Genomic DNA, 26,958 nt, shown 5'->3' with positions numbered 1-26,958 from the left:
GTGGGGAGGGAGGCGGGGAGAGGTCTGAGGTGAGTACACTGTTCAGAGGTAAATTACTCATTAGCATCCAAGCTGCCTGTGCCCTGTGACTGTACCAGCCATAATAATAGTTGTTAATAAAAACATTTAGCGAATGTTTACTCTCTTCCAGTTACTATTCTAAGTCTTTTAGATGTGACCCTCATCATAATCCAATGAGTCCATTTCTATTATTATAATCATAGTCCTCACCCTCAGACAGCAGAAAGCTGCATGCCCCAACTCATGGGTAACGAAGGCTGGACCAGGATCCTGACTCGGGTAGTCGCCACGCTCCTGGGCCACCTGCTTCCAAGCACCTGAGGCCGCCTCTTTTATACTCCATGTTGACATTAGCCAATTTCACCATTCGCTGAGATTTCTACTCGCCCTACAGAAGTTAAAAGCGATATTTTCTGCATCTAGAGACGTGTTATATCTCAGTACTATTAGCAAATTGAAAAAGTCCATTTTAGACTTAAAGTTTATTTTTTTCTATGATGTTTCAAAACGCACTTTAGAAGTTTACAGATGTTTGGCAATTTTCTAACTGTGTTTCAGGCTCCTTTGACAGTTCCGAACATTTTAATTGCCTTATTGTTTTGTTTCAAGTGATCAAAGTTGCATTATTCCTTGTTAATCAGAGGTTTTAATTAAAACTAGCATTTATTTCTGCTTTTGAACAAATTGTTTTATAATCTAGTTGAGACTAAATAAGAATAAGAAAATCCTGTAAAATCTAGGAATATTAGATTGTATACAACTTCGTGCACATTTAACGAATAAATGGAATTAATTATTGCTTGATAACTTTTACATTGCTTTTAGCATACCTCTGGAAGCCCCTTCTAAAAGTTCTCACCAGCAGAACAGTTTTTAAGTGACATCATTAAGATAAAAAAAAAAAAAATGCCATTATTTATTGAGTCTGCTGAAATGAAATGTGGGATCCATTCAGAAAAACTGAATATTTTAGGTACTTTAAACAGAGGGGCACTAATGCAAGAAATTCATTGTTTAAAGGGGTGTAGAGCAGATATGAGATAAAGGCGGGGAGAGACGGGTAAAAAGGAGACAGCGTTGATGGCCAGAGAGCAGGAGCATACCGCAGCCCCTGGGCTGGATTTCGCAGACTCACTGGCTAGCTGCTGAGAAGCTGGAGGGGCTGTCAGGTTCCCTAGAGCAGGTATAGAAGGCGAGTGAGCCGAGTGGCCCTTAGATCTGATCTGTATAGACAGTGCCTAAAAGAGGTGTTACTACAGCAGAAGACACCACTCTTGTCAACCAACGTGAAACCTTCTTGATCTGACTTTGTAAGCAGCCTACACAAACCAACTGTTCTACCAAAAAAATAAAATAGAGGAATTTGGTTAGAGGCATTCTGTAATTCTCTAAGTATTGAAAAATAAAAATAGGAAGCATTGTCCATTGTCTGTAGGAGTTTTTAAACATCCCTTTGTTCTTTTGTCTATGTTTGGTTTTTAACACTGTTTTCGACATTATTTTTTCTTTTGCTTTAACTCTTAACACTTTACATTCAGCAATTTGCAACATTTTCTTTTCATTATAAAGGTAATAGTATATGTTTGTCTGTTAAATAGACTGTGAAATTAATTACTGAGTGAGGAGTGTTAAGTTGTTGAGAAGAGTTTATTAAAGAACAATGCCAATTGTAAAGTGCCACCAAGACTCTTAAGAATATCATATTAAGTCACTTATGGAGAACAGCGATGATGTTCGCAGGTTTTATTATAGCTCTTATAGATAGCAGTTCTTGCAAGAATATTGCTTTCTTCTGATCCCTGCAGTCAATTTTGAGGTTGATGGCATTTAATTTTATGTATGCATTCAGAAAGAAATGAGATGGCTTGGTGGTGGCATACATTTCAGGATTTTTCTTTTATTAGATTGAAAAAGCAAGTACTTAGGCTTACATTACTTGTTTGAAGCAAAAAAAAAAAAAAAAAATCATGATTGGCCCGAGTTTCACGTTAGGTAAAACAGCGACTTTTGGGGGGGAGGGGGGGGCGGGGATTAACGAATGTTATCTGGAAGTACAGTCGCATTGCATTAATTTTGATCAAATGCCGAATGTCATCAACAGCCAAGTTCATTACACGGAGGGTCAGGATGATGGTGCTACATGTAAATGGGAATCGTGGAGTGACTCTCGTCCATCAGCACAGTGGGGAATCGGCAGGCTTGTGGATTTAAAAATCCTCAAAATGACTTATCTCCTTAGAGGTTCTCCCAAGTACTCAGAGCCTCCTGGTGTAGGATTCACACTGACGTGCCTCCTCCAAGGGTCCGGAAAGGTGTCTTCCCTCTCCCTTCCCTGGCAGTTCTCAATCTGTGTGTTCAAATACGTCCCACGTGAGGGCAAGGGTTCCGTTAGCTCATGGAAGGCATTTAGGAGGCATTTCTGTGGAAAGTCAAGTTCGGGAATCGCCCTCCCGTGTGAGATAAGCATTGGCTAGCAGTCAGGAAGGAGGCCACCTTAGTGAGATTAGATTTACAACACAGCAACCTCGACAGTATACGATGGCGGTGACTCTCGATTCTCAAACTTTCCTTGAGAGCAGCATAAATCACCATTAAAAACATGGAATCTAAGGACAGGTATCATGACTTTACAACCTGGCTTTATCAATCAGTAACTGTGAGATGTGGCGCAAGTTACTACTTATCGTAGAAAATGAAAATAATAATAGTGCCTATTTCACTGGGTTATTGCAAGTATTAAGTGAGTTAAAATGTGTAAAGAGCTTAGACTGGTGCTTGGCACACACTAATAACTACATATGTGTTTGTTAAGGAAATAAATTCTTTTCTTGAACCAGGAGCGTCACTCCCAGCTCTGGGCACACAACACACACAAGCTCCAATGCAAAAGCAATAAATCCTTCTAATAGAAAATCGCGGATGCCCAGAGCCTTATTTTCTGTATTGCTCATGTTGCTTCCAGACATTGGCTACTTCTTCCAGAACAACTATGGGAGAATTTATGCAAATAAACTTCTCCTTTTACAGAAGAGAATGCTGCTATGCAGGAAGATCGAGTGTTTTCCTTGAAACGACAGAAGGAACTCAATGCCTACCCCGCATTTATTGCTCTTTGAGAGTCACTCATTATTACCCTTAATACTAAATTGATAGGAAATAAAAATTTAAAAATGTGTAATGTGAACCAGTTTAAGAAATAAGAGTACATAGAGAGAAATGAACCCACTGGTTAAAGTTTATCAACTTTAAGAACTGGACCTCTTCTTCTCACTGCTTCAGGAAACTAAAAAGTAAATACTGCTGAATGGACTTGATTTTCCATTCCAATTTCCTAAATGAACAGAGAGCTAAAATATGCAGCTGGCTTTTAAAAAAAAAAATAACCAGTTGTGCATGTAACTTATGTTTAAATTCCTATGAATATGATTTGACTCTGCCAGGCCAGGAAAGAAAAAAAATGTGATTAGGGTGAGTCTGGGAGAGTGGACAGCTGTGATGCCTCTCGCGGTGGTGGATGTCCCACCTGGTCAAGGTGCATAAAGGGAAGAAATAAATGTGAGAAGAGGCTCGGGTGGGATGATGATCACTTTCAACCTCCATTCCCCTCCCCTGCCACCTGCTTCCTTACGAGTTTTAAAGAACAATCGCCTTTCCCTATAAAGGTTTCTTCATGCCGACACCTGTTTGTGCAATATTCTTTGGATTTACTTAGTTCAACAAAGTGTCTTACGTCTTAAGAGAGAGCAAAAGAGAGGGAGAAGACGACGGAGAGGGAGCAAGAGAGATTTTCAGTTAATTCCAGGTTAAGCCGTGACTTAAAAAAATTTGGTGACTTCTGGTATTTATATTGTTTTCCCTGATACAAAAACAATATACACTTATTGCACAAAATTAGGAAATTTAAAAAAAATTACAGAAGAAAATAAAATTCACTATGTAATTATTCTTCTGTGTGTATCTAAGTATCTTGGCTATATCATTAGCCCTCTCCCAATGCCCCTATGCATATGAATTCACATCAATATTTTAAAATCAAATTAGCATCTAAGTGTATGGCTTTTTAGCTTAGTCTTACACTTTATTATGAGTCTTTTCCTATACCTATATTCTTTATAGATTTTGATTGTTTGGCTCTGCCATAATTTATCTAATGAATTATATAATTTATCTATTTAGTTACATACTAATGGATATTGTTTTTACTATTTTCCTAAAATAAATAACACATATATTTATGAATCTTTATGCACTTCTGTGATTATTTCCTCAGTAGAATTTTCTTTAAGTGGATGTTCTAGGTCAAAATATGTGAATATTTTAAAGCATTTAGTATATAATTTGTGTTTTGTGTGTTCTCCAGTTTTGGTTACATTTAAATACTAGGCATTGTTTCCCAATATAAAAATGCCTTGAGTTTACTAAGTCAAATGTTTTTCTGATAAATTCATAATCTTTGCTTTTGTCTGCATTATACCATTTCCCATGCTTTCCTTTGGGTTATTTTCTACTGTTTTATTTAAGAATTAAGTGGGGTTTTTTCATTCTTTCTATAGAAACACTGATAAGCACTTTAAATGACATTTCTCATTTAACCCTACCAAAAGTTCAGTAAATACAATTAATTAGCTCCATTTTACAGATGAGGAAGGAGAACCGAGTAAGTTAAAATTTTTTCAAAGATCACAAAACCTGTGGATGATGAAATCTGTGCTTGGCCTCACCACATCATGGAGGTCTGGAGACCAGTGAGCCTCCTTTCCTGAGAGCACAAATCTGTGCACATCCCCAGAGGTGGGCAGGCCCTGATCTCTCTTTGGTGGAGGAATTTGCATGTTCTACACAAGACATTGTTTTCTGTTTTATTTGCTTTGAAGGGTCCAAGTGATAGCAAGCATTCATAGAAAATGGAATGCCTATTCCTAATATTATTGTATGAGAAAATGTATCAAGGAGTTTTTAGTTGCATTTTACATTCTTATGAATGATTATTATGAATAGTAGAGGAATGTTTGGAAAGACTGCACTTACTTTTGTCATTCCCTTTGTCTATAATGCCTTTGCTGCATTTTTTCACCTGGCTAACTTTTATTGCCTTTACTGAAATCATTCTCCTCTAAAAGATTTCTCTGAAATATCCTCTGAACCTTCTAGTGTGTTCTGATACAAGAGCACCCTGCATCCTCTTGCTGGGAGCTCTACCAGAAGACTTTTTGCAAGAATAAGTTTATAAATTATAAACGAATGACTGCTGGGGAGTCCTCTGTTTAGAACTGCATTATTTTTTCATGAGAGATTTAGTAATTTACCAATAGATTTGTAGAGATTTCATTTAAGCAAAAAAAAAAAGAAAAGCTGTTGTCATTTAGGCTTACAAACAAAATCTTTCTATCAATTCAGACAAGAGACATTATCACAGTAAAAACCACAAACACAGCCCAGCAGAGAGAGACACTGACTTCTGTAGATGTATAGAGGACAGCATCTCCCATTCACTAGAATGGACTCACAAGTCCACCTGCCCGTTGAGACAATATATTGAGGTCCAGAAAGGCGATGTTTTGCATTATCCTCAAATAGCTCCAGTCCACTTAGTCACCGATCATTCTAACAGGCACTCGGCAGCTGTGTCAGAGGTGGGCAGCGAGAAATCACATCCATGCCAACATCTTGGCTCCAGGATAAACAAGGAAGCCCTGAGAAGCCCTTAACTTTTTCTTTCATAGTTCAGCCATGGCTCAGATTGTGGCCTTAGCTTGGCAAATTACACTCCTAAAGCAGAGGCCAGGAACTGAAGCAAAAATAACGGATGCTGCTGCTTCTTCACGAAAACCCTCCTTGTGACCCAGACTGCTTCAGGCAGGTGCTGTCTGCACACAAGGGCAGGTACACATGCTGAATGCATTGACTTCTTTACAGCAAAAGTAAAATAGACCCTCACAAATCTCCACACCCCGAGGGAAACAATTTGAAGAGACTCGCAACTTGGCAAGCAAACTCAGAACACTGCTGTGTGCGCTGACAGATACCACCTTCATCTGCATGACTGCTACTCTTCAGAGCAACAGTGAGACACATTTGCAGCTTTTGAGAGAGTGAGAGCAACTGTCAAAGCAAGCACAGAAAGAGTAGGAAAGCAGCTCAAGGGCCATATTAGAGGACACCCGAGATTGGACTCAATCAATCAGAGCTGGAGGGATCTCGAGGGGAATGGAAAACACTGGACACACCACGTGCTCTCTGGACAGAAGGCAGAAGACAGCACTCTGTATGCACCACAGCAAGGCTGGCATTTGCAGAGACCAGTAAGGGGACTCTGCTGTCCTCACTATTTATATGTGGAATTGTTTCTCCCTTGTTCCAACTTAGAATTCTTTGGATTGTAAGTGATAGAAACTGCAATTTAAACTTGTTCAAGCTAAATGAAAAAAAAGAAAGAAGGAAAGAAAAGAAAGAAAGAAAGAAACATAGGAGGAAGAGGAGAAGAGGAAATTAAGGAGGGAGGGAAGGCTCATTCAAGTGACAAGTCTAGGATTTGGGTCAGACTGGAGACACAAATGACATCATTAGGACTCCACTCTCAGCCAGGCTCTTCCCTTTATATGGAAATAAGCCTTTAACAGTTACGCACCATATTCTTAGCAACCTCTAGAATACAAGAATACTTTTTCTCTGATACAACCAAGAGAAATCACAGACTATAAACTCCTTGGTGTAAATTGGCCTGGCCTGGGTCTCCTATGCATACCTGGGACTCCACTCACACCAAATGGAAGTACAGAGAGTTCCCCGAGGAACAGGAAACACCGATACCTGTGGGGAAAGTAGATTCTAGAAAGGCAAAAATAACAGTGCAAACTTGTGGTCACTGTGGTCTGAGGAAGTTACCCTGGTTGCCTGCCCAGTATCTCCTCCCTGTGTTTTGATAACACTACCATTTGTGGAATTACCTTACTCCACATGGTTTAGTGGACTGGCCAACGACAAGGATGAACATGTGATTCAAGGATGCCAATCATATCCACTCTCTTGGAACACGCAATCGTTAGCTCTGAGATACAAATGCTGGTTAGACATGAATCATCCATCCAGTGGCAAAGCCCTAAAAAGATGGCCGGGAAAGCCTGTTTCTAAGATACCCAAAGTACCCTTAGAGGTCTCGGTTGCTGTGCTTTTGGATGTCTAGCTGCTCAATTCTTCCTTCAATTCTGTGGTCTACTCAGTGTATACTCATAGTTATTTATTTGTTTGTTTGTTTGTTTGTTTGTTTGTTTTATTGCTTTCATTAGTCAGGGACAGTTTCTGTTGAATTCGGCCCCAGAGTCTGATTACAACTGGGCTAGTTCGGAGGCACTCCTAACAGTCCACGTTACCTTAGATGAGCAGAGCTAAAGTTAAGTTTTTGTCAAAATCTGTATCTGGCCATGAATGAAAATAACCCCAGAACACTGCTGTTCCTGTTGGAGGAGGAGGACTATGGCCCCCAGATACTCAGTATACTGGTGAACTTCGCGCCTGGACTCGTGCTACATATTCCTTCTCAGACATTTCCTAGTGTGCCGAAAAGGAAAATTGACTAGTCAGAGGTAGGGCAAAATTCTCAGTCATTTTTCCATTTGTATAATTATATACTCATTAATTAAATGATGATTTATTTACTGAGCGCCTACTTTATGCCGGGCATTGGGAAAGGCACTGAATACACTGTGCTGGGCGAAAACAGACACATCCCTTAACTCGAGGGGCTAGACAGAGAGTACAACATTTTTTTAAATCAATAATCTTCTAATGCTTCCATAATAAATTAGCACAAACTAGGTGGCTTAAAACAATAGAAATTCATTCTCTCACAGTTCTGGAGGAGAGAAGACTGAAATCAAGATGCTGGCCGGGTCAAGCTCCCTCATAAAGTTCTAAGAGGGGGTCCTTCCTTGCCTCTTTCAAATTCTGGCATTCCTTGGCTTGTAGGCGCCTCACTCAATCTCTGCCTCCATCTTGACATCGTCTCATCCTCTGTATGTTCTGTGTCCTCTTCCCTTCTCATAAGGACAGTAGATACTGTATTTAGAGCCCACTCTAAATCCAGGATGATTTTATCTCAGGAACCTCAGCTAATTACACCTGCAATGGCCCTATTTCAAATAAGATCACACTCTGATGTTCCTAGTGTACACAAATATTTGGGAAACACTATTTAACTCACCACATGAATATATAATTAGGAACTAAATGAGACCTGTGAAAGGAAAGAATATCATCTTTCTTATGGGTGGAAAAGGAGCCTGAGGTAGGCCAAATGTGCAGGGGTAACAGTCAAAATATTTACTAAGTGATTAGACAGGGACAAGCCTTGGTGTTGGGCCACTCTCCCTTCCACAGGCCCTGGTTGCTGGTTTGTAAGGAGGGGCAGGGGTTCTAAGGAGGTAACACCAGAGGATGCTTGGTGGGGTGACCATATAATGTATCACTTAAACTGGAACAGTTTTGAACATGATAGAGGGCACTATATTGATTACAGTAGGATAACATATAAACCAGGACCATCTCAGCAAAGCAAGAATTATAGTCACCTTAGTCTTTTGGAACTCAAGGCAAAGAGTATTTACCAATGAAAAGAAAAAAATTAAAACGTCTTAACAAAGTAAGGTCTCATCCGTGCCTACCGACTGCATATCAGCACTCAAGAGTTAATAGATTTGAATTCAGTAACTAATCTGACACTAATTGTCACTCTAGGAAATTGTTCTCATGCCTCAATTTCCCCTATTTTGGAAGTAATTTTATTGCTGTTTCTCCTTAATTCACTCCATGAGAATTCCATTTAAATGGATTTATGGATATAAATGCATTTCTTTCTTCTTCAGTGAGTAAATTGCAAAATATTTCCTGTGGCTTTCCATTGTGATAGCACTGGGGAGGAATTTGATAAGACAAATAAAAATTCCTGAATGAACAATACTCAGAATTGTGCTAAGACACGACAACAGGTCTGAGGGAGTTTAATCCCAAAGCGCAAAGCCCTGGGCCACATCTTCGATTCCTGTGCACAAAGGCCGTTCTCTGAGGAAGCCAACCAGCTGTCGCTCAGCTCTGCTCTCCGCAGGGAAGAGAACATCTCCACTCATGCCACCGGGGAGCGTTTGTTGCCCTTCTCCATTTATCATCATTTTCCCCATTCCTCGGAGCCCACCACCAATCCCACCACAAATCCCACTGTCCTTGGGAATTCTTGGCTCATGACACCAGCTGGTGACTCTTTCTCCCTCAAGTTACAGAATTTGTCTTTTGCAGGCATCGTATAAGTATTTTATCACATAACACCCTGTTCAATAAGTGCCTATTTTTCACACTGTCACAATTTCATGTGACTTCTCACAATCAAATCCTAGAGTATAACGAATTGTGCTAATCAGCTTGAGCCCCTCACTGTGCGGGGGGGCGGGGGGCGCTCACTGCTGCTGGCTGGGACCAGGTGGCTAAAGTTTCACATGACAGGGATGAAGGGTAAGAGCTGCCAGCTGGTTGCAAAACAAATCTGAGGCTGATGCACACCCAGTCAGCAAATCGTAATGACCCCTCCGCATGCACCATTAGGGCTTTTCTTCTTTATACCTTCAAACCTACCCTTAAAGTTTAACTCAGCTTTAACATTTCCTAAAGAACATGGGGAGAATCGCTCATTGTGGTGTCCTCTATGCCTAAAGGACTTTAGGAACACCTCCGAGTATCGGAGCCTCTAAAGCAAGTGCTTTAAATGGAGAGACAGTAAATAGTTTAGGCTTGCAGGCCATATTGTCTCTGTAGAAATTACTCAACACTGCCAATATGGTGCTGAAAGCACCACGGATAGACAATCCATAAACTGATGAGTATGGCTTTCTTCAGTAAAACTTTATTGACAAAAGAGTTGGCGGGCTAGTTTTGGCCCACGGGCCAGTTTGCTGACCCCTAGTCGAAAGCCCAATTTAATATAGGACCCTACAATATGTAAGCATGTGAAGTACAAACTGCCTGATCCATAAAACACTTTGATGTTTTCACCTCTCTTCTCTATCCCCACATTAGACTGTTAGTTTCTCAATGACAGTTCACTATAAATTTTATAGGGTCACCCATAAGTCCAGCCTTATCAGAAAAAAATGTATACTTTTCCACCCATGATTCATATTTTCCTATTTCTACAAACCTTAGTGAAGAACAAAAACAATTCAAATAACTTTTGTCTCTGGAGCCATTTGAAAATACAAACATATGTAGAGAAAACAGCATTTTGAGCGTTTGCTGCAGCACTTTAGTGAGCGGGGGCTGTAACCTCACCGCTGCGACCTGCTTCCCCATGTGTTGGCTGACTTATGATGTCAAAATCTGTGGGAATGAAACCTGGTTTCATTGTCTTTTTAACGGTATTGTTCCTATGATCCTAGACTTACAGGACAATCTGCATTTCTTTTCTATCAAATCGGCTAGCATGGTTTCTAGGTTTCAGTAAGTTCTTGTTATAGATTATAATAGAGAAATAAATGTCAGATCTCCGCTAGGTCACCATGGAGTGAGAACATGTTTACATTCTCTCTCCCTTCATGGGAGTCTGGGAATCAGTGTAAGTGAATTGCTAACTTTTATCAAAACCTCCAACGACTTGGTATCTTTCTCCAACAGCCTGAATAACCCACATCTCAACCTTGGAGAGATTTGCTGACAAGGAAGTGAGGAACTCCAGCTTTCCTATAAACCTAATGACTTTGTCCTCTTCACACGATGTTGTCCCGTGTTTACCCTCTACCACCTTAGCTGATCCAAATATTTTTGTCCTTTTATTCTTGTCTTGCATATAGTTTCTTTTCCAACTTTCTGTTTCTAGACTTTTTCCCTCTCATTTCTCAGTTCCTTAGAAGATGCCTTTCTCACCACCCAAAAGGAGTGCCCCTTCTCTTTAAGATCTTTCCTTAAAATCCTGGCTGCGCTTCCACCTTTTTAAATCATAATTATGCATATTTTAAAATTCTCTGTAATGACTAACAGTCAAGGCTGAACAGGATTTACGGGGGAGGAGCCTGAGTCTCTGAGCTACGTGTTGATGTAACAGCTGAAGAACAGAGAAGCAGCTAGTCACTGCAGCTCACTAAATGGGCCCTCACTCCGAGCGCTGCTTGTCCCAGGGTCAAAGGTAAGACATCTGAGTCACTCTGCCTTTGACAATCTATGCATAAATCTTTCTTCCAGTGAGCAGACCAAGTACAGAACGTAAAATCAACACAGCAGCACCTTCAAACGTGAAGCACAAAGGCCAAAGCACTTTGAACTCCCTGTGGGAAGAGGTGTTACTGGGGCCAAATGGGTTTTCTTCTGAACCACAGAAACTTATGTTTTCTTGAAAGACATAGAAGAAGTTGTAAAATGAAAAGAATTCCATAAATAAAGGTTATTAAAATGCCAGAAAATAGCTAAATGGTAGTCATACAAAATGTAGACCTTGTTTAAAACTTAAAACAAGTCGCCCTAACCTTAATAGGAAAAACATGTGTTTGTTAAGCTCATGAGCCTAATTCTGCTTCCAGTAAAACCCAGGACTCCTTTTTAAGTCAATGAATTGTAGGGGGTGGGGGGTTCAGGGTAATGGGGAAGGCAGGGATGGACCAAGGAGTAAGACAATGCTTCAGGTGAGGGTTAGAACCTGGAATGAGAACCAGCCTGTGTTCAACAACTACCCGCCACACCACTGGAACCACATTCTATCTGTTCAAGGCCAGTACCCATTCTGTTGGCCAACGGTCATTACTACAGTCAGCCATTACGTATTTTTAATATTACATCCTAACAAGAGTCTCCTAAAATTTCTCAGACCCCTAAAGCTTAATTCATATACCCATTTAAATTTGCTAGAAAAGTTCTCAAAAGGGACTCATAGTTTAAAGAGGGTTCATAAACCATCAGGGACTATTTCCTTTATTCTCTTTATGAATCATATAGCCATTATCTTTCTTTCACATTGTCACTTGGTAGGGATCAACAAAAAACATTGAGTGTTGGATGGTTAAATATCAATGACATAAAAAAATTTACTTGTATAAGATCAAAGAAAGAAGACAGCTTGGCATAGTCATTCGGTATTTCATTTAGGTATTAGTAGTAGTAGTTTATCAATTCGTGCAATGAAAATTTACATTTTAAGCATTGAACTATTCTAAGAATGATCAACATCTGCTGTCATTCATCCTGAGTTGGTGCTATGAAGATGCTAACTCTCTAAGTAGCTCAGTCAAAAAAGGGACTTGATGTCTAACACAGTCAGGTATTAGACAGGCAGCAGCACGACAAGGCATGCCCCTGAACTAAGGCAAGACAAGGTCTCAGGTCTGGAAAATAGTCCCTTTTCTCTCCAAATCTCAGCTGTGTCTTTCTGCAGGTTGTGTCTCTGCTCTCATGCTACTCCACTTGATGGGGACATGGCCACTGACAGCTCTGAAGCCACACCCTTACAGACTATGGCCAAAGAACCAGCGAAGATGGTTCTTTCATAGCTTCAGTTTTCAGGTTCCAAGGAAAGGATGTGAATTGGCCTTAATATTCTCTTATTTCAGGAGTTCCATTTAAGGAGAAATCGGAAGACAGCTTTCCATCTTAACATGGTATTAATCCATTATATCCACCAAGCCTTTGAACTTTGAAAGGTCTGGATTCATTGGCAAATATCAGTGACTTATCATTAAACAAATAGTCAACTATATTGGCTAAGGATGCAATGAAATAGACCTTTCTGGAGATGGATAATACAAGAATTAAGTATATGGCTCCGGGAGCCAGACTTCCTGGTTTGAACCTGGCTTTGCTACTCACTGCACAGGGACTCTGGGACAAGTGCTTAACCTCTCCAAGCCTCAGAGTCTTCAGATGGCAGATAGTGATGCTACTTACCCAAAAAGGGAGGTATAAGTATTGAATTTCAGATCAGTACCTGATATTAAATCAGTGAGTCATAGAAATTTCACAGAGTTTATTCTCCTCTTTTATTATCCAACACAGTGTTACACCATTCATCTAAAGGAGCTAGTCAAAGGCAGTAAGAATATTCCCTTCCAGGATAAAATTTAGCCATTTTTAGCAGGCATATAATTCCCACTGTATTCTGATCCCGTGTCCTCTCACCAGCCAACTCACATGACCACAGTGGATTACAAGGCTTTCTATGAACCAAACCTATGATGACTCCCAGCCCCCAGGGTTTTGCATGGAGGGTTCTTCGACTAGCACTGTCCTCCCATGCCACTTTTCCAAGCACATCTCTATGCACCTTTGAAGTTCTAGCTGCTGTGACTTCCTCCAGCCTCTCCGAAGAAGTGTGGATTTCTTTCCCAGATTTATCTGCCTCAATCACAACAATCATCATCTTGCATTATAATTAAGAAAATTTTTTTTCATTCTACTGTAAAAGGAGGCAGTTTCTCATTTATTTTTTATTTTATTCCCAGAGCCAGTAATGACCAACATATAGTATAATTTAATAAATACTGTTGAATAAAGGGGAAGATTCATGTTCTTTTATCTCTGACTTTGCCGTATTGAAGCATGAAGAATAATGGCATTTTTCTCAGGTAAGAAAAATATCACAAGATTGTTGGACCCATACTTATTCGAACACAGAAGTACTGCTGGGCATTTGATGTCACCGCGCAGTTACCCTCTCAAAGTCACAGCCCTTTCTAGCAGTTCACGTCTACGAGCTTAGTACAGAACCCCACTGGTCCAAAAGGCGATAAACTCTTTCATGTGAGAGGAACTTCTCTTGTTTTAACAAGAACGGCCGGCCCCCTGGAAACCCTGGCAAATCTCAGTCAGAAGGGAGCGTGGTTCGGTACACAGAAAAACTGCCGTGCGCGTGATACCACAGGCAGCACAAAGGGAACGCTATGGGGCTGACCGGCTCGAACATCTCTGCACTAACATCTCCAACAGATACTGGGAGCCTTTCTCCTTTTCATAATGTGATCTGCTATTTCTTAGATTAAAAAGATGTTTTAAACTTTCAGAAGATATATGTATATATTTCTCCTGAGGAAGAAATAGGTTTATGTATAGGCTATCTTGCATACAACAATTTTTACTAAGCAATAAAATGGTCTGATATTTGGACATGCCTACACTTCCTTGCTTTGTTTGCTTTTTGTCTGTCCACACTCATAATCTAGGATTAAAAGTGAGACCTTTCACATAATTGCTCTGAGAATACTTTTTCATTTATTCTAGGCAATTTGAGAAGTTAGCATCTTTATGAGGTAAGCTCCAGATCTTACTACACTTGCCTAATTGATCTGAAGCAGAGAGGAATAAACAGCCCATAGAAGTTCCAGCTTGTTTCAAAATGATTTTCCCCTAACCTCGTAGAGTATACATTATGTAAAAACCCTGAAGAGAAAAAGTTTTCAAAATAAAATATAGCAAAGAGACCATGTGTGATTTTTGTAGTTTGTGATACTGCATGATCATCCATTCTTCTAGACATGTGAGAATAAAACTATTTTCCTCTACAAATAAAGCTTTATTTCTAAAAGTAACATGATGTCATTTCCATGATCAATGAACTAAAATTTTAACTGGTTTTTTTACATATATACAAAAACGGTTTTAACCAAAATGCTTTGAGATACATTCATGTTTCATTCATTCAACTACTTGATTTTGTACAAAAATTACATATAAACTCTCATGACAGATGTTGCAGTTATGGCTAAAATATACAGTCTACTATATACAATCGTGGCACTCAAATATTTACAGTTAAAGAGCAAATATGACACATGCCCAAGAATAATAAGACAAAGGACTTTGTAAGAATCAGAGAAGAGGCACAGACCATACACACTACAGGTGCTCAGAGGAAGCACAGACTGGAACAAGGGAGACTCCGTGATGGGCCTTGCAATGGACACTGAAAGACGGGGTAAGTTTCTGATACCATGAGATGACAACTGAGCATTCTAAGCAAAAAGATGAGCACAGTTAAAGGTACAAAGCTGGAGGAGCACAAGTAAAGTTCAGGAGTCCACAGACACTCTGAGACAAGAAATCTCAAAATGACACTTCATGCACCAGACCCAAACCATGGACATATTTTGTTTATTATCCTTCATGTCATTCTTTTGAAATTAGTCGAAAACATTTAAAAATTGGTAAATTTACATAAAAATCCAAATGCCTAATTTCTTGGTTAAAACGTTAAAGATCCAGCAATAGTTAGCAAACATTTTCCCATGAGTACAAGTAGCTGGAGCTTAGCAGAACTATTTGGACACCTTCCAATTTACCACAGTTCCCAACCCTCTCTATCGTATCCCAGTAGCCAGGGTACTCATCTCCACTACACAAATGGCCTCATAGGTATAGTGTGAATAGATGACCTCATATATAGACCCATTCACTAGAAGAGAAGATAAATTTCAGGAAATAATGATAGATAGTATCTGAAAGTAAGAAAAAATCCAAATTACATAGAACATCTAATACCATGCTAAAGAATTTAGATTTAATTAACAGAAATCAAAAAGAAATCTTTAGAAGTAAAATGATCAAGATGGTGTTTTAAGGAATTCCATCTGGAGGCAAGGGAAGATGTCTTACAGTATAGAAAGAGGAAGCCGGTAACCACTCCTTACTGAGATCTACTGATGTTTTCAGAAACTATTAAAATTTAATACACATCATCCTCAAGGGTCAAACCCTAGCTCCACCTCTTACTAGCTGTGTGACTTCAGACAAATTATTTAACCTCTCATGACCTCAGTTTGCCAAGAAATAATGCCTAGCAATCAAATGTATATATTTTTTGATCATTAAATGAGTTAACCCACATAAAGTGCTAAGAACAGTACTCGGCCCATAGCAATGGCTCAGCAAATGGTAGGTATGAGTTTTTAAAATTCAATTTTCAAATCTGGAAAATACTAATTTCCCATTTCATGGGAGAAGACGTTGATGTTTAGTAATGTTAAATATTTGCTCAAGGGAACTAGTTATTACATAGAAGAGCCTTAGCCCAAAAGCAGGCTAGAATCTGTACTCCTCACTCTATTATGTTACTTCCTATTGGAGAGACTTTAGGGAAATGTCCTTGGCTTCTCTGAGTCTCGTTTCCAAAAAGGCTAGGTTGAACCAGTTCACTGAATGAGTCCTTCAGAACCCACCCCTTTGTCTGCAGAGCCCACTGCCTGGTTAGAGAAAACCTCCTCTTCTCTCCCTCCTGTCCCCACAACAGGTCAGCCAGGACAGGCTGTATAGCTGAGGCACACACAAATGGCCCCTTACTTGCTCACCACGAGTTCGTGAGTACAGTAACAAAGATCAAGTGCTAGTCATCCCTATTTCTTGAGAACCTTAGTGCGCTTGACTGCACACACCCAGCATGCAATAACCTTGCTAAACTAAGTGACATGATCATGGGAATGCTGGATGCCATTAACCATAGGGTGGAAAAAGGAGTATTTCAGGGGACCAGAAGTGAAAAGACAATTCTCGATTTATAAAGCTTTATCCCACTAACATTTAAGCATATATTTAAATGTGAATAGACCGAATAGACTTTTAATGTCATTAATAATCTATTTTTAACAACAACAAAGGAATAAGACCCAATTTAAAAAAAATCTTGTGATTTGCAAAATCGATTTCATTGTAGTGGAATCGCAACATATCTACATGAGCTGGGGTGTGTGTGGATGTGTGTGTTTGCACAGCGATAGATAAATTTTGTGTTATGGTTCACATGGAGAAGAGTTCATCCATGAGCAAATCGGGTCAGGAACACAGAGAAATATTTTAAAAGGCATTTTCAACCCTGCCCTGAGCATTTATCAGCAGTCATCTAGCCTTCAAAACCAGTCCCAGGGTGGGATCAAGGAAAGAAGAAAAACAACCTTTCAGTAAATAAATGGAAAATTCAAAGTTCAATTTTGATTCCAAAGAGTCAAAATAGAATAAAAGGCCTATAGCATGGTTAAAATTAATCCTCTGGTATTTATAACCACCTCATTTATCCCAGGTCATGTTGCAAAGGGTTATGAGTTTACAAAATGGGTGGTTTCATATATTCAGCCTTAAATCCAAATACTACATAAATCCTAAAAGAGTAAAGCTTTCTTAATGTGTATATGTATTTCAAAGTGGAAAAAACATGCATTTTGACTGATTTTAACAGTGCTCATGTTTCTTATATACGTGGAGCTTATTTTGACATACAAGCAAGGCAGTTGCCAAATCTGTCTTGCCAAAATAGAATCTGTCTAAAATCTAACATGGCAGCGATTAACCCAAACTGCACATCGGATAATGCTGACTGGGAACAGGGAGACAAGAGACTGTAGTAATCCAGGAAAAGCATGATGAAGACCCAAGTTGAAGCAGGGAAAGTTGGTATGAAGAAGAAGGGAGAGGTTCAAGTGGGATTTAAGGAGAATCAGCAGGATTTACTGACTAATTAGAAATAAAGGAAGGGGGTAAAAAGAACGTATCAAAGGAAGAAAAGAGTCAAAGATGACCCCACAGGCGAGACTGGCTACTTAATTTGTGGAGCCCACTGAAAAGTAAAATTGTTCAAAATTATTAAGAATTTTGAGAGAGCAAGAGCTGAGCACAGGACCCTTCTGGAATGGTGCTCATGCAACCGTAAAGGTCATGTGTCCATGAAGCTGGTCCTGTTCCTAGGTTCTGACTAAAATGCTCAAGTGGATGGTGGGGTCATTACTTAGGACCAAGGACATGGGAGAAGGGGAGATGTGTGAGATGTTTGGCCGTTTTGATTTTGAAGTTCCAGGGCCACAGCTGAGTGGGACGTTAGTATAAGGTGGTAATTACAGCAAGCACATTGGCATCAGACAGATCTGGGTTTAGGTCACAGCTGTTCCATTTATAAGCCATGAGATCTTCGATGAGTCACCTAGATTATTTACTGTGCCGTGGTTTCCTCCTCTGTAAGCCTCACACAGAGTTAAGAGAATCAAATGGAATCATGTTTTAAAGTTCTTAGCCTACTTCCTGATATACGGTATGTATAAGCCATTCATAAATCACATCCTTTATTATGATTAAACTATTATTGTTACTATTATTATTATATGCAGTCAACTTGGTTGAGTAGGTCTAGAGCAGTAAATAAGTTTTGGAGACGCACTGGCGCAGAGGTGCCCAAAACAACAGCGGTGCAAGAAAGTTCCTGGTAGTGAGAATAGAGAACCACGGTGTTTACGCCGAACGTGACATGTGTTTGGGGAGGGTGCGAGGGGAGAGAGAATGAGTTCTGGACCCTACGCAAGCACACAAAGCTTAAACAAAGAAATGAATTGCTAACAGTGGGGTTTCACAATAGAGACAGACCTAAGACAAACCCGTGGGGAAATATTTGGGGACGGGATCATCCAGTCAGGCAGTCATTTACTCCATCGAAAGATCTTTCAGACCCTGCTCTCTAGACGTATGCTACAAAGGTTGCAGATGTTTCTTTTACCCCGCAAGTCATTTCTGTGAAATTATCCAGCATGTTTACTAAATTATAAAAATCTGACTCTGTTTCTTAGAGAAAATGGTATCTGATTCGTTTTACAGCACCTCGCAACTCCAACTCTTTAGGGGAAGCTGTCTACCTCTCATTTCATCAAGAGTATCAAGTGACAAATCTTTCATATTACATGGAACAAGTATCAATATTTAAAGATCGTGTCCTTTTGTTGCCAATTTAACTTCTAATATAGTCTTCAAACTGAAAAATACATTTTTAACTTTTTTAATTTTTAATTTTTCTGAGTCACCTTAGTGGCTTATGAATATATTCATTTTTTCCTAAGTAAAAGACAATGGAACGAAAGTCTTGAAATGCTCTGCTAACTCCCTTAAATTTATTTAAGAACATAAGTTGGGACTCTATTCTGTAACTGAAATACCCTTTCTGCTTGAGTTCTTCAACTATGCAAGTTCATAGTCTTCTGGGTCTTTTAGCAATTTAGCATCTGGTTTTCAAGTTATGGGATTTTTTTTTCCACGAATAATAAAAAATTTTAAGTTAGGTGTAAGTTCACAGAATTCATAAACTTAACAGGCAAACTTCGAGAGAATGCTAGTAATATTTTCCACTCAGTGACTGGGTAAGTACGATCAAAAATAATATGCAAATTAAAAGCACAATGCTGGATCTTTAGGGCAGAACAGAAACAGATATTTTAATTGATTTTATTGACAGTAGTGTTCCCATTCTCTAAAGTGAGCTACCTCTCCTTCAAACCCACAGCTCAACCCCACTGCCATAGCCCTCATCCTCAGAACATGGTTTTGCCAAGACAACAAGTATAAAGAGACTCCTTCGATTTCTCTCCCCGCACCCCCACGGTCATCTGATCGCCCCTCATCTCTAGTCCTTCCCCTTCAGCTTCACCTGGTGCCACTCGCACTGCCTGTCCTCCTCCCCGGCTTTATTTTTCTCCCTAGCAGTTATCATTCTGTAACATGCTTTGTATTTTATTTATCGTGTTCATTGTCTGTCTCTACTACCAGAATACAAGTTTCATCAGATCAGTTATTCTATCTGTTCGTTATTAAATTTTTAGCACCTAGAACAGTGCTGAAAACAGAGTAGGAACTCCAATACTCATGCTCTAGGTCCCAGGTTTTCACTCGGCCTCTGGAATGTGCCTTCGTGATGACTTTCATCCCTTCCCGTCTTTAATATTCTCTAGTGGAACTTCTCGTCATCCACAAATACACCACTCTCCTATCCTAAAGCAAAAAGATCCTTCTCTTAGCCCTACCCCTTTGCCATAGTCTAATTTTTTTCTTCCCGTTCCTTCTACTACATATATGTGTGTGTGTGTATAAATGTAGATATACATAATATCTTCACATATATTTTTATGTATGTGAACATACAGCTTCATATATCCTCCATTCACATCTAATTTCTTGTAACGATTTGTGTTTTTTTCTATTACCTACTAGACCTCTTGTGGAAAGTTATCTCCAGGACCCACATCCTAGCACCCTGGCTTCTCTTCTCCTGTCTCTTATTCTTCTATCTCTTCTGAGCCTTTGTCAGTGACTCCTATGTCGTTTCTAAGTCCTTTTTCCCCCACAACTTCTTGATCTGTAATGCCAGAGCTGTCCTACTGAACTTTCTGCTATGATGGAAATTACCTATTTCTGTGCTTTCAAATAAGGTAGCTACACGTGTTAAATGAATGCCTGAACTATGGTTAGTGTGACTGAGCAATAAAATTTTTAATTGTATTTAAGTTTAATTATACTAATTTTGTTTAAATAGCCACACATGCTTAGGGCTACCATACTGATCAGCACAGCGGTACACAATATCACTGGTGATCTCATTGACTCTCACGGCTTCTGTCACCTAAAGTTACCAACTCTTCCTTTTTTCAGCGAGTCTGTGCTGAGCATAAGCGCCATGCCAGTTGATGAGACAACAGACATAAGCAAAGAACTCACAGTTTAGTGGAGCAGGTCACGCAGGTAAGAAAGCAATTATGAGACGTCATATTATTACTGATTGAATGTATGCAGGTAAGACCTGAGAAAGAGCATGGATGTCAGCCCGACAAAAGTAGGGAAGGTATTGGTTATCCAGGTGGACAAGGAAAGAAAAATGTCAGAGATGTAGGGCAGGATAATTCAAAGCACAAACACGAAAGAGCACAGCATATCCAAAGGCCAGAAACCAGTCTCCATCAGCTTCACGCGTTCAATGATCCCCATCTTCAACCACAGTCTTCAAGTCTTCCAATTTATTTCCTTAGTTATCCTTACAGAAACCAGTGTCTGACCTCAATGAAACTCCCAATTTATCAATTCTTCCATTCTCTACCCCTGGCCCCACTTCTGCCTTTCTTCCTCGTCTTGTTCAGATTAAATTCTACGGCCCATCATTATGATCCCCTTAGAACGACTATAATTCCCTTAACTCCCTCACTCCTGCACACACTAGCATAACACACCTTTAACCTTAATTAACCCAATGATTCCCCTTCTCCAATATCTGCATTCTTCAGCAGATTGCTCTCATACATGTATTAGATGGGTGTCAAACAAATTCACAATGGTCAATCAAAAATGGGCACTTAAAAATTATACTAAGTTTCTATATAAAGCGATCTTTCCCTCTTCTCAAAAAGCTTATTTTATGTGTTTTTTTCATTGCCGTATTAGAAAATATCTCTGTTTTTCTCACCTCTCCTTCTCACAATATTCAACTAAGGGATTCCATTGGATAGGGTTCCCTTATCTCCCCTAACCTCTTCTGTTAATGGACTGATTGCATCCATGGCCTCAATTTCTTATCAGCCTCCGCATTCACATTCTTTGCTTCGTAGCTTTGTTTGCCCTACATTCTGACTCAGACTTCAACTACGTGACTTACTTTGCCAATGGGATATGCACCAGTAAATATTATACAAGTGATATGTTTGCACGAATGCCCTATTATTTGCTACCACTATGAGGAGATGCCTGGGCTGGCCTGCTGGAAAATGAGACACATGTTACCTAGCTGTCTCCACAACTTCATTCAAGAGCCAGTCAACCACCAAACATGTGAGCCCCGTCATGAGGAAAAACTGTACCCAGTGGAACCCAGCCTGTGTCTGCTCCCATCTTCTGCTTCCTCCCTCCTGTCTGGAGAGACAAGTGTTCCTTCGACTCCAGCCCTAGCAAGGACCTTGCCCGTTGGCCACCTCTTTTCTCTCTGCGTCAAGCACATCCTTCCTTTTGGATCATATACAAACATGTTTTACTTCCTTCACTATTAAAACAAAACAAAAAATCGTCCTTGAAACAACATACCTGTAGATACACCTTTCTCCATTTCCTTTAAAGTCCACATTTCTTACCTCCTAAAGAGTATGGTCCATACTCTTTACCTCCTTCCAGTCCGATTTCACCCCATCGCTCCTCTAAAACTGCTACTGTTAAGGTCTTCAATGGGTTATTTGTTGCCAAAATCAGAGAGCGCTCTTCTGTCCTCATCTTACTGTAATTCTGAGAAGCACTGGACGACACTGTCTTTCCTAGAACACTTTCCTCTCTGGCTTTTCTCCTACTTCCTAATTGCTGATTGATCTCATTCTCTTTCCTGCTTCTTGCTTTCCCAATTCTGTACACTAACATTACTTCCTTCCTTTATTCATTTATTCAACTAATATTTATTAAATGCCTAGTGTGTTCCAGGCCATTTGACAAGCACTTGGGACAGAACAGTGAACGAGCCAGGCAAAGTTCCCTGAATGGATGCAATGCAAATACTGAGGGGAGACAGGTAATAAATTAATAACAATAATAACAGTAATAATAAAATAATAATAATAATAACAACAACAACAACAACAACGAGTAAATTATACAGTATTATAAAAGGGTATAAGGGCAACAGGAAAAAAAACAAAGCAGATTTAGGAGGGGTCAGGAGTACCAAAGTGGAGAAATGGGGAGAGTTGCTTTTAAATAGGGTGGTTCAGGTAATTTTAAGTAGGACTTGAAGGTGGTGATGGATTAGCTAGACTATCTAAGGAAGCGTGCTCCAGGCAGAAGGGACAGCCAACTCGAACGCACTAAAATGGGAACATGGATTTTGTGTTCAAGGAACCCAGGATGCCAGGGCAGCTAGGACAAAATAACAGATGAGGAGATTAGTAGAAAATGAGTTCTCAGAGGTGAGAGGTCAGGAGGGGACTTTCTAGGGCTTTGCAGGCCCTGGTAAGGGCTTCAGCTTTTATGCTTAATTACGTGAGAAGCCAACAGAAGCTTCACAGCAGAGGAGTGGCATGATCTGATTTACTTTTACAATGTCTATTTACTTGTTTACTTTTGGCTCTTTTATTAGATGATAGCCTTTTAACTCACCATTGAGAATTCAATGATGAACGCTGTACCCGGCACATGAATAAATACTTAAGCAAACAAATAAATGTATGACATTGCCATACAATGTCTGTCATGTTTGGAGAGCACAGAGTATATTTGAGAGAGAGAAGGGAGAAGGTACTGAAAGAGAATTGAGATATTTTAATGAGTATTGTATGTAAAATGAAATTACATAATTAGCATCATGGGTGTGAATATATATATATAACATTATATATGCAACATATGTGGTAACGCAATTAAATATTTACCAAAGTATATTAGTTTGCAACAACCAGATAATATTGAAAAGCACATAAACAACATATATGTATATTTTCCATGTCAGCTAGATAATAGATTTAGTTGGGTAAAGAACACATTTCCTTGAATGCATGCATGTATGTGTATGTGTGTGTGCATGTGAGTGATGTGTGTGTTTGCCTATGTACACAAACATGAACCTTTGTTAAGTGCTTTTTATGTCTAAAAAGTTCTGAGCCACATTACTCCCATTTAAACTTCTTAATAACTCTAAAAATTTGCCATTTTAATGCCCATTTAACATATTAGGAAACTGAAACTTGGATAATTTAAATAACAAGTCTAAGGTCGTACATGTATAAAGAGGTAGAGATCAGATTTTAATCCAGTTTTATCAGACTCTAAATTCCTTTGCTCTATATTTTCAAATTCCTCTCACTCACATATCATTGGACTCTCCTAGTAGCAATGTGAGGCAGGTAAAAAACGAAAAATATTATTTATTCCATCTAAGTGTGTGTACACACACGAACACACACACACAGTCTCCCTTTGTCTGTCTGTCTTTGTCTGTCTCTGTCTCTGTCTCTGTCTCTGTCTCTCTCTCACACACATACACACACACATACACAAGAAGATAATTTTCAGACTTGATAAGCTTAAATACTCCAGACTTGATTTGAACTCAAGTCTTCTTAGTCCAAATGCATTTTGATTTTACTATCTACCTAAGAATTATATTCTTTTATAACAAAACCTATGCTAAGTGAAATCGATATTCATTGGAGCGAATATTTTTTATTCCTTTAGGCCATCTATGAACCAAGCATCTTTCCTATGTCCCAGATATAATCGTCTTTTGGGAAAGTCTACTTCCCAATACAGTATCTGAGAATGCCAGCCTCCCTTGAAGCTAGGTCACTGTTGCAAGATCCGGGATCCTCTGATCAGATGTATCTTCTTTGAACTTTAAATCTTAAGACGGGGAGGCAGGAAGGCAGTGTCCACATAGAAGAAATTAGCGTGAGGGGTAGAGGAGGGTGCAGGCAGCAGAATTAGCATCTACATCCAGTTTACCAGGGAGAAGTGCCCAGCAATGGTGTTGATAGTACTGGCCACTCTGGTTGTCCTGTGGTGACAGTTTATGGACAGTACTGGGGCTCAATTTGAGGTACTGTCCCTGGCTGCATTTCCCCAAGTCAGTTCTCTGATCTCCTCTGGAGACCCTATGCCTAATACATTTTTTTACTACATAAATTAGTTTATTTCTGTTGCTTACAATTAATTACACTATTTAATGAACCCACCATTGGTCTAAGTGACAGATGTTTTTTTCTGGGGATCATATTTGACTATTTAAACAGATGTATTTCCTGAAGCTAGATTTACTTTAGAGCATTTTTTTTTTTTTCAAAGAAAATACTTGTGTCACAAAGAAGTCCAGCAGGAGAAAGGAATAAACATACCATAAAGCAACCAAGGCTTTTAATCTCACAGATCTTCTGCGGATTTTTAATAGAACTTCTCTTCATTCCTTTTCTAATATTGTCCTGAAAAACATGTTATTTCAATGGGGAAAAATTTAGGCACGAAATGATTGGAACGACTGCAGGATTTCATGACATCTTGAAAAACATAATTGAAACCAAGAGTATTTTAAAGTCAGCAGTAACATTCAGTCACCCTTGGGGATATCTGTTTCCTTAATCTTCCACCTTCAAGAATGTGACATTCTGATGGTCTGTTTTCTATATGAGGGTATGTGTTCCTTTGATATTAGTATTTAATCAGCTTCAGGGATGCACTTCAATTGGAAATCTGGAATTTTCTCTCTTGAAGGCTTTTAGGCTTTTTATTGGATCTATTTTCAGGATGTCTAGGCCTAGAAAAACATCATTACAATAATTTGGCAGTAAAATTTAAATATTTCATGAGGGGCATTAACCTTTATTTTGTTAATAAAGTTATGTACACATACTGTTTTCCTTTAATGAATGAATTAGGAGGCTCCTGGAAATTTCACTCACTATAAATGACCTTCATTGTCTTGAATATTTTAACTCAAATCTTGGAAGATTAGATTTATTTGCTTTGTTTTTGTTCTGTTCTATTTTGTTTTATGTAGTAAAAGCGAAGAAAAAAATGACGAAAGAAAAAGAAAAAGAAATAAATACAACCTGCCAGTCAGAGTAAACTTTCTCATAAAGGTGCTACCAGAGGTCCTGGGAAAGTCCCCGTTTACCTTTTTGCTGGACTCTGATACCCACAAGCTCTTCTCTGTTCCAACATCCTCCATATCTGTATCTTACTTACCTCTTCCTGTTCCCCACAGGATCTCTAATTTTGTTCTACTAATTTCTTTTTATTTTTGCCATGGCTTTTCAATCAAATTGATCTCCCAGTACCTAACACTCAGACTTGGCCTAGGGACCCACATTCTCCTCAACTTGTTTACCAAGAGGGACAGCTGTGTATTCATTCTTTGTTCAACAAAAGTTTCTCATCCATCCACGACGAGCCAGGCACTGTGCTAGCTGTTCTGTATGCAATGGTGAACAAAACAGACATGGTCTTTGCTTTCCCAGAAATTACAATTCGGTGAAGACAACTTTAAGTAAATATGTAAACAATTATACAAATATTGATAGTTTCTATGAAGGAAAAGAACAGGGAACAGAAAAAACAAAAAAAAAGTTGAAAAAGATAGAGTAACAGAAATAGCTCATTTCATGTTGAAAGATTAGTAAGGCCGAGCAAAATGAGTCAAATTGAAGCTAAAATCTGAAAGATGAGGAAGAGCCAGACGAGTTGTTGTGGAGGTCTGTGCAGAGCCAAGAATCTGATGCTTGGGAATTAAAATAAAGCCAGTCGCTAGAACATCAAAAGAAAGGGGAGTTCACATTAAAGTTTTAGTGTAAAGCAAGAAACATACCACTTAGGGTCTGGGAGGCCAAAGGTAAGAGTATAAAATAATGCACAGTATAACAGTGAGCTACAGAAGGAATCTGAACAAGCAAGTGATATTATCTAATTATTATTTTAAAAACTATAATGTGGAGAATGTGTTTTGAAAGAAGCTGGCTTATCTATGAACTCAAAATTTGATAAGTATTATGTAAAATTCTGCTGTCTGGGAGGATATCTCTTTTCCACTGTCCCTCGGGGCCACCCATACAATATTGTAATGCTGGAGCCAGCATATCATGTACAGCCATCTTAAACTAAGTTCTTTCTCTCTCCACTGTCACTTGTTCATAGCAAACTGCTCTTGAAGCTATAATAATATTTTGAGAGTAAAATGGCCATGTGGCAGAAGTAGGCATTTTGGGGATATTAACCATTTTGTGACATGGTTTGGGTCTTATCCTGTGAAATTAACTTCCACTTGATGAGGGTGTGCCTATGAGAATACTCGATTTCACGGCTCAATCAGAAGACTCTGAATTGATGTTAAAGATAGCTTACATGGCACAGAAACCCTGTATTTAGGTAACCCTGAGATCCCAGTAACAAGCTGGGGTCTCCTCCTCAAAATAAAAATTAAAAAAAAAAAAAAAACTTACTGAGAAAACATGGCTTTGCTCTAAAGTCCTAATGGAGGAGTTTGCCACCGGCTCACAATGAAGACACCGTCCACAGATACTGTATTAGATAGGTAAGTCCACTGTTATGATTAACAACCTCCAATTCTCACTAGCTTAACACAATAAAGATTTATTTTTATGTCCCACTGTAATATGGGTCAGTTGGGGACATAAGGAGAGAGAGGCTCTGCACTTTGTTTCTCTAATC

The sequence above is a fragment of the Pteropus alecto genome, unplaced genomic scaffold (genome assembly GCF_000325575.1).
Source record: "Pteropus alecto unplaced genomic scaffold, ASM32557v1 scaffold110, whole genome shotgun sequence".
Lineage (NCBI taxonomy): Eukaryota > Metazoa > Chordata > Mammalia > Chiroptera > Pteropodidae > Pteropus > Pteropus alecto.
Note: the sequence above shows the minus strand (reverse complement) of the source record.